The sequence below is a fragment of the Ambystoma mexicanum genome, chromosome 6p (genome assembly GCF_040938575.1).
Source record: "Ambystoma mexicanum isolate Mex_15411 chromosome 6p, UKY_AmexF1_1, whole genome shotgun sequence".
Lineage (NCBI taxonomy): Eukaryota > Metazoa > Chordata > Amphibia > Caudata > Ambystomatidae > Ambystoma > Ambystoma mexicanum.
The window spans coordinates 566,551,321-566,564,931 of NC_090935.1; positions in this window are offsets into that span (position 1 = coordinate 566,551,321).

Consider the following 13,611-nt stretch of genomic DNA (forward strand, 5'->3'; position numbering starts at 1 on the left):
GACCATTCTCAGGTGATCATTTTCTAAAGATTATATCAGGCTAAAACTTTGCATATATCTTTGTGGACATCAATAGGAAGGATCTCTTCAACAAAAGTCCCCTCACAAGAGTACAGGACCAAATAATCAAAGAGAATCTAACCAGAAATATTCATTTATTTTTGGCACTAAGAAAAGGAGCCAAAACCACAAAGTGCCGCTGGAATGAGAGGAATAGTTTGCTGCTGACCTCTTCTCCTGAGTGCTGTTACAGAAGCCCATCAAAGGTCCTCCTTTTGTCACCACGACCAAGGAGCAGGAATCAGGGTCAGCATCGTTGCACCTAGAAGAAGACCAGCTACATTTTCATCTTTACTCTTAAGGTACTGTGAGGCTTGGATTGTACTTACATTAGGCCATTTATGGTGCTCCTTTGCTTTGGGAGTGTATGCCCATTCAGTCATCTCTGCAATTACCTAGATATCAGCCAGTCCTGAATCTATGCTGCCTACCTCCATCTTAACCCCCCTAAAATGGAATGTGTCCTGATGGTCCTCAACTAAACAACTCGTCCAACAATGGCTTAATGACATATGCATTGAAGGATTTGATGTGCTGCTCTCAGATTCAGCAAAATTCTTAGGCTTCACCATCATGTGTTTCTGTCCTTCCAGAAACACAGACAAAAAGATCCAAATAGCCTGGCTCCAAATCTGCACCTTTGCAAAATCAAGCCCTACATCCCGCAGCAGGACTTCCAGACCATGGTGCACACCCCTGTGGTCTCTAACATCAGTGGGGGATATGCATTCCTGGCGGGGCTGCCAGATGCTCTCTTGGCTTCCCACAATGCAGTCCACTATGCTGCAGTATGCCTTACTATGGATGTATATAATGTGCTAATTGCCTTCACTCCTTGCCTGGAGTAATCCACTGTAATCGGGAAAGTATTGGGATACCTGTCGGAGGCGGCCTCTGCTTCTCGTTGGAAACCCAAGGTGGTGCGGCTTGACACGGCTTGACATGCTGCACATATTTCAGCGGGTCCTTTCCTCAAGCGCTGTGTGGACCTTGGATTGCAGCTCCAGCTTCCAGGAGGCAGGTTCCAGGCAGCAGAGGCAGCGGTAGCGATGGAGGCGGCGTCCCGTAGCCCTATCTGGCTTGGCCCTGACTTTGCAGGGCACCATGGTCCTGCCTGGGTCAGGGGCCTGGGGCCAAACACACCGCGCCGGTTCACCGAGAGGATCACCGAGCTGTCAAACTGGATATTAAATTATGCCTCCTAGTGTAAACGATTGTATGTATATTGGCCTATGCCAAGTCGCATAAAACTACGCAAATAACTCTCTACGGCAAGGTCTTGACCTTAGAAATTGATGTAAGTCGCCATCTTGAATCAAACCGCCATTTTAGGTTCTCTTGCTGTTTAAAAGTCACCCTGAACATCAAAATGGTGGATGATGCCATTCCGATCATAATCTGGTCGGCATGACCTCTGTACAGCTAATGTATAACTTGCCTGCAGGCCACTTGTTAGGGTCGTGAACTGAGACCTTGTCCTTCTGTTGACCTGCATGTAAATGGATTACCTGTATCAACGGAACTGATCTATGCACATACTAATGAATAAATTAGAGTTGACCTGAGAGAGACCCTAGACCTGTTACGCATTCATGAAATGGTTAACCCGTGAAGGGGTTGGACAACAGGCTGGAGAAATATATAAAAGCCTGAATGTCCCAATGTACAGTCTCTCACTGACTAAATCGAACCCCGTTGAAGTTCGTTGTGTTGCACTGAAGGCTGATAGCTATCTGACCTGTCATTTGACTTTGTTATTGCTTGACCTTAAAATAAAGTACTTTGTATGTTCCTTTGTAACCAGTGTTTGGTGTGTTTCCTTTGGGTTCCCCGGCCTCATATTATTTTTCTCTTTTCACAGAGCGGATCACAGAGGTGAGACTGCTCATTGTACTGCTCATTGCACGGCGTGATTATTGCCCCCGACATGTCTGCGTAGGCCCCTTCGAGGGCCCTTTGTTAGAGCACGCACCGGAGGGCCCTCCCCTCCGACATACATTAGCACGCCCGCTGAGTGGGAGACAGCCCAGAGTTTCTGCAAACTCAAGCTGTCTGGTTTGCAGCTGGTAGGCTGAGTTACACGCCTCAGATCACAGCAGTTTTCGCTGCTTGCCACCACCCGCTACACTTGGCTGGATTGGCCGCCTGGTCTCACCTAGGACACCCTGCTCCATTATTTTGCTCCTGGCTGCCACTTCTGATAACTGCTCATTCCCAGGGGAGCTTCTGGGGAGCTGCTCCACCTGCCTTGCTGTGCCCAGCACCACACTCAGTTGAGGTGGCACACTGTTGACCAGCCACGTGTCAGCTAGTCCGCAGATTGTCCCTCTGCGAGCAACATTGGCACTTTGGGTCAATCAATGAGCAAGTCTTTTTTGACATCTCCCTTACCATCTAGCCCAATTAAGTGCCTTCTGTCATGATCATAAAATTCAGAGGGCAATTCAGCGTGACCCTCTCGCTTGTCCAACACATGCCGCCATCAAATAAAGGCCAACAAACTGCCTACAACCTGCGCAAGCCCACCAGCAAGGCTGCAGCCAGCATAAATAGAGACAAAATGAGCAACTCTAAATCTAAAAAACAGGTGCCCCTTACCACTGGAGCAATAACTAAATATTCTGAGGTGTCTCTAGATCTGGGGTCCTCACAACTAAATAATGACTTGGACAAGATCTCGTTGACTCCTAACAAAAACCCTGCAACTGTTCTCCCGACTAGAGCTATAATAACTACTCCGGCTGCAACTGAGACCAACGCAACTGATCATACAGGAAACCAAATTTGCATCATTAAGAACCTGTACCAACAAAGCGAACGTAACTGGCTCAACAGATCTGATCTCATGACCAGACTACATTCTGTGCCTCACTTACTAGTTCTTAGATCTGAAGATTTTGAATATGCCGAGCCCCTACACGTGAAAAACTCTAATGTGTCCGCTATCCACTGCAAATTCTTATCCACTGCGCAAATGATGCGAAGTTACAAGGAGAGCCTACAAGTGGCGGACGTAGAGATCGAGCCGATCCTGCCTTGGAAGACCCAACCTGGCCTAAGCCAGATAGCAAAGGGCTTATTGAAACTTCCGCTGCTTCTCCTTTAACTATGAGCGACCGAGTTCACCTTGCTGATATTCAGAGGGTGTTGTCCTGGCTCGAAGTTTCACTTCCTTTGGCAATAAACAAACAGTGAGATTACACCATAGTATCATGGAATTGTCGCGGCTGCTCACATTTGCTATCCCCAGATGGGTCCCTTTGTTTTTAACTGGGCACTCTTGCATATGTCTTCAAGAAACCTGGTTAATATCCCCCGTTATACTTAATGGGTATCAGATATATCAGTCTCCAGCCAAGAAAGGTTTAAGGGGACGACCCTTCGGGGGGCTAACAGTGGGAGTCAGACTGTCCATTAATTCTAGTCAAATGAAAACCAAACAAGAGGAAAACATCATTGCCATCGAACTTGTTGGATCCTTTGATGACTCTATTGATAAAATACTTCTCATCACCATATACAATCCTCCCAGCACTCACTCCACCGAGGCCATCCAGGAGGCCCTTCATCACCTTCTTATTCATTGGTCTATGACAGCCGGGAACAAATCTGTCATTATTACCAGCGACTTTAATTGCTGTATGAAATATCTGGCGGGAACTACCATTAATCCTCGATTAAAATCGGTAAGCGGGTTTCTCAATCTCACCCCCGATTTTGAAGGTTTAGGCTGGTCAAACTTCTTTTACAACTGGGACATGGAAATAATTAATGGCAGATCACTCAGCGACTGCCCTGAGAAGTACACCTGGAGTAACGGCCGCGCACACAGCACAATTGATTACGTGCTAGTTAGCCCAGACATAGCCTTTCGAGTTAAAGACCTGAACATAAACCCAAATACGAGGAGCGATCATAGCTCTCTCGCATTATCAATAACTGCAGACGACAAGGCTGCCTTTGTCAGACCCATGGGAGACATAAAAGTCAATCAGGCAGGAAATCGCATCTACTGGCATGCAAAGAATATCTACAACGCGGCCCATGCCACACAATTGGAGCTAACATATGTCACCCATAATTTTACCTCACTGTCTGTTAATGAGATTGAAAGGAGGATCGCCTCTTTTGCTTCCTTTCACTCTACCACCTCTACCAACACGATAGCCATGGTTGACAGACAGAGCAAACCTTTTGACATATTTATAAGAGATGCTAAACGAGAATTAAGAGTTGCGATTTGCAATGCTAAATCTTCCTGCTCATCTCTGCCTTTATATAATTCGACATGCAGATTACTGAAGAACAAACACAACATCTGAATTAAGTCTAAAAAAAGAGCAGAGCAAATTGGCCTTTGGCAGAAAATAGTCAAAGTGGTGTGCTCAAAAAACACCCAAAACATCTGGAGCTTGTTGGGAAAAACTAGGGGTAATGGGGCAACACCCATGATTAATCCCAGTGCTTAAAGTGGGCCGGGGCCTGCCGGGGCCAGGCCCCGGCAGTCTCCAAAAAGTGGGACTGAGCCGGGGCCCTGCCGGGGCCCCCGTCCAACCGCAACATTGGCGGAATGCATTATCCCGTCGCGGCCGCAGCCGCGACGGGAGATGCGCCTGCCATGAAGTCAGGCGAGCCGACAGAAGTGGCAGCCAGCCACAGCGACGCTGAGGCTGGCTGCCACTTCTGTCAGTCATAGTAACTGCCTTTGGTGACCCCTCGCGCGAAAGGTCACCAGAGGCAGTTACTGTCCCTTTGTTTCCCCAGGTCGCCGAGGTGTCTTTAACCCTCGGCGAACCTGGGGATTCCTCGACGTTTATAAAAGATGGCTTTGAAAGTACACATTTCAAGCCATCTTTTATAAAGCTTTGTCGACGGACAATTTTGTCCATAGTCAAAGCTTTATAAAAGATGGCTTGAATTGTGTACTTTCAAAGCCATCTTTTATAAACCCGAAATCTTTTTTAAAAAAAAGATGGCCTGAAAACTAGGCAAACCGTAGGGTATGCACACAAATATATATAAATGTTATATATTTGTGTGCGTACCTTACTATGGTTTGTGTACTTTGCAAACCATCTTTTATAAACGTAGAAATATGTTACATATCTCTATGTTTAGAAAAGATGGCTTGCATAGTACACACACCATAGTAAGGTACACACACAAATATATAACATTTATATATATTTGTGTGTATACCCTACGATTTGCCTACTTTTTAGGCCACGCCCCTCCCACAAGCCACGCCCCCAAATGAGGGCCCCCCCTCGATTTCTTACCCCACTTAAAGCCCTGATTAATCCTATCAGCGCACCACAGTGGATGGCCTTTCTACTGACCCGCAACATTGCAGCTGGAGAAGAGGAGCAGTGTGCCACCTTTATTGCTCCCCCGAAACTCCTGTTTACTGTCATAACTGACCAATTAATTATCAAGATCAAACACCTGAAATCCTCTAGAGCGTCTGGCCCTAATGGCTTGGCAAATATGGTTCTCAGGAGCAACCCAGAATTCTGGACACAGCTATTGAAAATTCAGTTTGACAAAATAATGACGACAGGTGAAATCCCCGCCTCCTGGCAAACCTCCTTTCTAATTCTGATATTTAAGAGGGGACACAGGATGGAACCTGGAAACTACAGAATACTCTCCATGCTCGACTGCACTGGCAAACTGTTTGCGTCACTTCTACTGGAGAAGCTGGAGCAGTGGGCCGACAAAGCAGGCATACCGAATCAGTTTCAAGGCTATACAACCACCCAAAATTTGATAATTCTAGATCCCCTCCGTACCAGGGCCAAGAAGAATGGCAATCCCCCACTTTATGCCCTGTTTATCGACTTCCGAACCTCCTTCGATCTAGTACCCCACTCTCTACTATGGCAGAAACTGGAACTTCTGAGCTGCCTTGAGGAACAGCGCTACTACCCGAGGCTTCTACATCATAACACTACTGCCAGACTTAAACTGGATTCCCAAGGCACAATGACCGACCTTATCGCCCAGAACAGGGGAGTCCAGCAGGGCTGCGTAACAGCCCCATTTCTGTATAATCTATTTACTCACGATATCCCAGCAGCGGTTTCAGGAGCGCATAAGTGCCCCCCTAAAATTGGATCCGAGCACTGCCCTGTTCTTGCTTATGCCGACGATCTTATCATAATGGATCACACATTTAGCGGGTTACACAGGTCACTACCGCACTGTGGGATTATGCAGAGTCTAATGGCCTTATCATCAACCAAGAAAAGACACAACTGATGGTATTCTCAGGAAGGAGGCTTGCTCGACCGAAATTAATCATTCAAGATCATGAAATAACATACACTCCAACTTATAAGTATCTGGGAGTAGAAATCGATGCTACCAGCGACTATATCTCCTGTATTAAATCACGCACAACTAAAGCTGTGCAAGTAACAGCCTTGATCCATCGATTTTCTACCAAGAACTGTGGCTATACAATAAGAGGTGTTTTTTTCAACTTTATATACGCAAGTCCTTGCTCCCATGGTGGTTTATGGCTTAAATGTGTTGCTATCCATTGATTTGAAATGGGTTCAATTGGTGGAGGGAAAATTCTGGAGGAGAATACTGTGACTCCCACAATGCATACCCATGGCCATAATCAGTCTCGAATTAGGTCTTGCATCTCTAAAATTGATCGTGATGAAAAGAAGAGCTGAGATGTACCGCAAGATGTGCAAATACCCGGTGAACTCTCTTATGGCCTCCATCTATCTAGAACTTTCTAAAGAGTCATGCAACTACCCCTTAAAAGCGAAAATGGAATCCTTCTGTAAGGCAAAAAGTTGGATTCCGAGAGGGAGTGGAACCAGCGACTCTATGCAAATTGCCTGGTCCAAACGGGTTGATCTCTGGGACTGGCTGGAAAACTATGAGCACCTGAACACACTCAAAAAATACCAGTTTGTGCATTACATGTTATATTCATTCAAGAACACCCATAATTATCTGAATCTGTGCACCTCCAGTAGACTCGGATGTTTTCTTCTTCTTTTGAGAATAGATGATCTAACGGTCTTCGCCAACAAAGGATGTTATAACCAACCGACGCCAGGAGATAGATTCTGCCCGGTGTGTAAAAACACCCAAATCATCCAAACAGCTAATCACTTATTGTCGGCGTGCCCATCCATGCTGAAAGCATATAGTTTGCTTTATGGTAATCATGTTCACGATCCGGAATCCATCAAGGAACCTATGTTTTGGTATTATTGTGTGAATTCAAACAGCCTAAAAATACATATGGCAATGTATAATATATGGCTCATGATTGAAAAACTGACATATGTATTTAAGATCTAAGTATCTGCCCACAGTGATTCATTTGTATTCTTGTTTTCATTTTAACAATCACTTGTCTGTTTATCATTTTTTTTTAATAACTGTTCTATAGAGTTTTGGCGGTGTAATACCACACTAGTGAATTACATTATATATCTTTTGCTTTATTTTAAATGCGATAATTTATGGTATTTACTTTTATGTGTTCCTAATTTTGTTTTTCAAGAATTACGCTATTCCTATTATTTTTCTCTTTACTTTTCTTCTTTAGTTTGATCTTATATAATCATGTGAAAAGTTTAAATATAAACTGTAACACATTATTAAATTATTTAAATTAACAGGATGTGCAGAAATGTAACCAAATCACCCCTGTGCTGTGCAAACTACATTGGATTCCTCTCGAGGTCAGAATATTGTTCAATACTGTATATATCATCTACAAAGCAGTCATGAGTAGCACACCAGTGTACTTCACAGCTAAACTCCATATATCTGTTGGCACACACTCTTTGGCCAACAAATCGAACAACAGGCTCAAATCACAACTCATCGGCAAAGAGAGATCCTGCAAACAATCCTTCTCATTTCACGCACCCAGCCTCTGTAACTAGATCCTGATATCGTCTCAAAATGCCCCTACACCTTTCCAATTTCAGAAAGCTCTCAAAACATTGCTTTTTCAATAATACCTGACTAATGTATGTATTTATTTATTTATTGGACATTTGTATGACACCTACACACAAGTGTTTCAAGGTGTCACAAGACAAAAACTGTGCGGGGACAGAGGAGAAATAACAACAATGAATGGTTCTACTAACCCTTGTGACATTCAGGCCATGCAAGTGCAGTGACAATAGGTGCAGGGGGAGGGGGAAGTCAGGGTGGAAGGACTGGGATAAGGGGAGGGGAGAAGTGCTGAGGGGAAACTAGGAGGGCGAGTGCCAGGGGAAGTAGGGGTGAGGGTCATTTAGTCCAAAGACGGGGCGGACCAGGTGCAGGCTTTTCAGGTAAGGGTGCCCGAGGGCAAGTGCTAGTTGAGGGGTGCTGGAAGACTGGATGAGGAGGGCATGGTCCCTGTAAGGAACATAAGGCAACAGGCACAATAGCAGGGGGACATTAACAAGGGAGGGGGGAGGGACGGAGGAGAAAAAGAAAGTCTTGAAAAGCTTCTGGTACTTAAGGAGATCCGGCTCAAGTCTGAGATGGGCAGGAAGGCAGTTCCAGAGGGAGGCTCCTGCTGAAGAAAGAGATCTACCCCCGACTCCCTGCTCGGAGAAACGTCTGATCTTCAGAGAGTTGCAGCTAGAGGACCGAAGGAATCTAGCAGGGAGGTGTTTCTGGAGAGATAGTTGGATGTAGCGGGGCCCCAGGGCTCAGAATGCCTAATGGATGATTAGACTGAGCACAGACCAGAATTCCCAGTACTTCACTATTGTTAAAAAAGGCAGCCCAAATGTTGGCTGCCCACACACTGTATACCGCTCTGCTGCTCTCAAGCTAGGTCCATGCTTCAAACAATAAAATAAAATAAAATAAAATAAAATAAAATAAAATACAAATCTGTGTGTTCAGTTCAGATTTTATGGATTTTATTGATTAATGGGAGGCCTTCCTCTGGCAGATAGATGACCTCTGGTCATGAGAACTACCATTCACCTTGGCAACCAAGCTCTAAAGCCATGTATTCTGACAACAGATGTGCACTAAGTCTATATTCTTGCCAGACGCTATTGCAATGTTTTTCTCCCATTTCAAACTGTAATGCAAGTCAGTTTAACACATAGAAGATACTGCACTTGCAAAAAAAGTCTATTTTCAGTGACCATTTTTGAAAGTGTGCACACTTAAATTCACAGATTCCAGACAATTTGTTTGAAGTGACTTATGCAGAGGAATGACAGCACATTTGATATGCTTTCTGATTCAGAAGAGTTTCAATGTGATGGTACATTTCATAAAAAAAACAATTCACAATACATTTTGCTTAGTTAAAATGGGTTTCATTTATATAAGCAGATCCCGCACCCTTGAACTGATGTTTCTACATTAAAACATCAGCAGCAGACTCTGTGGTTTTATATTGCACATTTTATGTTTTTACTAAATAAAATGTGACCGAATCTTTTTCTTTTCTTTCTTCATTTCTTCATTTTATCTCTAGGTTATTCATATATTCCCATAAGAAACCTTTACGTTTCCTCTGGGAATGGGTTTGGTATTCTTCCATTCAAACACATACATCCCTGAGCACCCTACTCCAATTTATTTTTTACTTAGAGAAAAGGGTCAGAAAGGCTGGTTTTGTATAAAATGTGGACACGGAATATTTATTTTTCTCATCCTACTCTACCACTGATTAATATAACAATGTAAATTCAACAATAATATAGATTATTGCAACCTATCAGTTAAAATAATATACAAACACTCATCCTTACATTTAAATATCCTTACTTACCATTCTAACACTGATTTTACATGTTATTCAGAGGTCACCTCATCCATGGGGTCGGACGGTCTATCTATCTTTCTAAGAATTGTACGATTATGGTAGAATTTAAGTTGGTTGATATGTACCCAGTGGTCCTCTGTCGATCCTCTTTTGGAATTGTTATCTTATAGTCAACTGGAGATATCTAATCTATAATTAGAAGGTGACTCTTAGGGAAGGCAGGAACTTCCACTCCTTAGATTGATTCCTTTATAAATTATATAGGTACACTTGGTCACCTATTTCATATTCATTCTTTGTGGACTTGCGTTCATGATATGTTTTCATACTCACTGCAGATCTTTTCAGGATGTGTTGAGCATCAGCAAATGTGTGTTGAAGGTGTTTTTGGGGAATGTCTACAGACTCATTAATAAGAGAGGTGTTCCTGCGAGTGGTATAACAGATGTTGAGGCAACACTACTCTCCATACATTTGTAGTAGCTTGGATATAAGGCAGCTTCTTCTACCAGGTTGTAAGTGGGCTGAGATATTGCTGATATTCAAAAAGGGAAACAGAGAATACCCCTATAATTATCATCCTAGGCCCATAATAGATTGCTCCGCAAAAGTGTTGCAGATCTGTTTGGTGGCCTGTTGTATTGAAAATATAGTGTTATTACACTTTCATACTTGGTTTCAAGAGTTTCAAAAGGGCATTAGCACTCTGGACAGTTGCTTTACCAGATCTTTGCAGCATTAAAAACTACATCTGATGCAGTCCCACATGATCAGTTATGTGATACATTGAAAGGGTTGTCATTCTCATCTGCATACCTGACCATAACTAAAGGTATTTCCAGTGATAGGGAGATGTCCTTGTGCACTGTGGCATCAGAGGTGCAAAGGCAAGGCTGTTCACTGTTTAAAAAGGTGTCAGGCGAGGGTGTGTCCTACCCAACACCTACACTCCCTGTTTATTAATGACCTGACAGGACAAATATCAAGTCTTAAGGCGAATGCACTACGCCTAAAGGAGGAGAAACGATATGTCCTACTGTTTCCCCACAATTTAGTACTTATTTAAAAACCTCCATTTGGGCTTCAACAACAACTTAAAATACTTAATAGCATTTGTATTACCAAGGGTTTGTCAATACATATCTGCGAAGTCAAGTGTATGGCCTGTCACTCTCACTAGAAACCCCGAACTCTCCTTGAACCTGTTGCACAAACGCACCGTTGACAACATGATTGACTCTGAACTGTGGTTGCTTATCCAGTCCCGGTTTTTGTGTTGCTTTCTGGGACCTCTAGTTTCGATTTTCCTATTGTAAACCTCAGACTACAAGTACCAGAATGCAAAGAAAAAAACCAGAATGGGTTAACACAACTACGGATTGGAATGCATCATGTTGGAAATTTTGCAAACCAGTGAAGAAAATTGGCAGTTAATATTATCTGGGATGTGACTGGCATGTTGAGATTGATAAAAGTGCTGTTAATCTGTCAAGGCAAGGAGAAGGGACCTTGAGCTTTGACTAACGCTTTGGGGGATGAGCAGCTGTGTCCAAATGGAGACCTGTAGGGCCCAACAGTTGTCAGCAGCCTCGTTCGCAGCACATATCTGGGTGTTTTTAATGGTAGAAGATAGAAATGAAAGATAATTTTTTATTCAATAAGATTGTTGGCCTCCCCATTTTCATTTCAACATTGAATTGCCTTTCAAACTATTTATTGCTTATGTAGTCAAATGTAGTTCACCTGGGTTTTGTATGTATAGGAAAATCTCAACTGACAGTCATGATAATCATGTGTGACCTTGATGCCATTGTTATAACATGTGAAACAGATTTTTAAAAAAATGTAGGACTGGATCATGATTTGATAAAGCACGATTCTAAATTTAAATTGTTTACGAGCTTGAATAATGCGCTTTAAGGAAGGAGTGCAGTGCTGCAAGCCTAAAAGTCTGTCTTACTATTAGCTTGAGGTCAAAGTTACTTTTAAATCTGAATGACACCAGGATTGTATTGAACCCTTTTGCACAAAGGTGTTGTGTATAAAAGCGCGTATGGGGATCGTATTGCTTACCACATTCACGTCCCATCGGAATAAACCTATTAGTAATACCTTCCACTGTCACTTTTCCACAAGAGTGGATATGAGTAATGTCTTGTTCCTTTGCCCTTTATGGCAATAAATAATTGCCCCAGACCCCTCATCTGGACATTCAGAATGCGCACAATGAACGATGCACTTCATGCTTGTAGAGCAACTGTACACCACAATGTCACCACAATGTCATTTCTGGTGTTGTGAACTACTTAAAAAGGGATAGTGGTTATTCAGATCACAATAGCTAGGTGTGGCCCAATGAAGGATGGATTTTTAAAAGGTGGCACTTCCGATACCCCCATGGATATTAGTAGGAGTATTCTTGATTTCATATGCCCCAATGGCAAAAGAGCTGTGCGTGCCTTACATTTCATATATGTCCTGTTGCAATTATTGTTTTTTTTCAAATCAGCATTATGTTCCTGTACATTTAATGATTTGTTTGAATGATTTCATGTATTGCCTTATAGGCAATAGCTATTACTAATAATGTTTCTCAAAGGCAATAGGCTATGCACACGTCACATTGTTGCAGTTATATGTAATACAAGATTGATTGCAGTAGTGCTTTTTGTTATAACTTAGGTTTTGTACAGAAGTATTATGATTTATTTGTAATGTCCATTTCAAGGCAATGCTGGATGTCCATGCAGGGGGTCTGATGTGATGAATTGGTAATGACGATCCAATAGATCAGGGGAATGACAAGTGTTATGTATTTTCTTATGCTTATCATCGATTTCTTGGTAGTCTCTGGTGCCACGCCGTGACTCCTCCGACAAATGAAGGTGTTTTTGTCGGAGGGCACGCATTGGAAACATTCTGGTGCAACTAGTTCATTCTATGGCTTAAGCTTTTACACAGCATGCATCAAATCAGCCTTCCATTGAATTGCACAAGTGTACTTGACAATAATGGTGCTTCAAAAGGAAACACATTTAACCATGTCTTTATGCACCTCATGAGGTTTTATGTGGTTGATATTTTATTATGATCACTCTGGAATCATTAATAGTATTCATATCTTGAGCAAAATGTATTTAGGAATGTAACATGTTAAGAATACCCAATTCTGATGGATTGAATGACTTGATACGCTGCTTAACGACTAAAGTCGTTGGTGTTAAAGGGGAAGCGGCACGCTCCAATGTCAGCTGCAGCCATGGATTGGGATTGGGAGCTTCACATGACTTACCACACAAAACACAATGATACAAAAGGTGCAATGTGTTGCCATTTAAATGACCTCAGGCTCATACTTCCTGTAAAAATAGACTAGGCCCTGGAGACACAAGTGAATATGTCAATATATTTGCAGGGGTGCGGTGGTTCTTACACCCAAACGTTACCTTTGAAAATAATAATGCCATGTTGTGATCTATAAGCACATTTGTCACAGAAATTGGTGTTAAAAGTATTAAAAGGATTTTGAGAAATACTACAATGCTAGTACAACTGAATGACTGCATAGTGAACACAATTGTTCTTCCATAGCAGCATAAAATTGGAGCTGCGCAAGCCCTTGATCCTTATATCCTATATATAACTTTATCTACTAGAAGAAGAAAGCCTGGTGGTACAGGCTAAGGTGACCAGATGCCTCCACGTCTCAGGGCACCCACAATCTATTTGGTGATATGTATCTCAATATAGTAGTAGTCCACTTTGCTCCTTTCAAATCACGCATG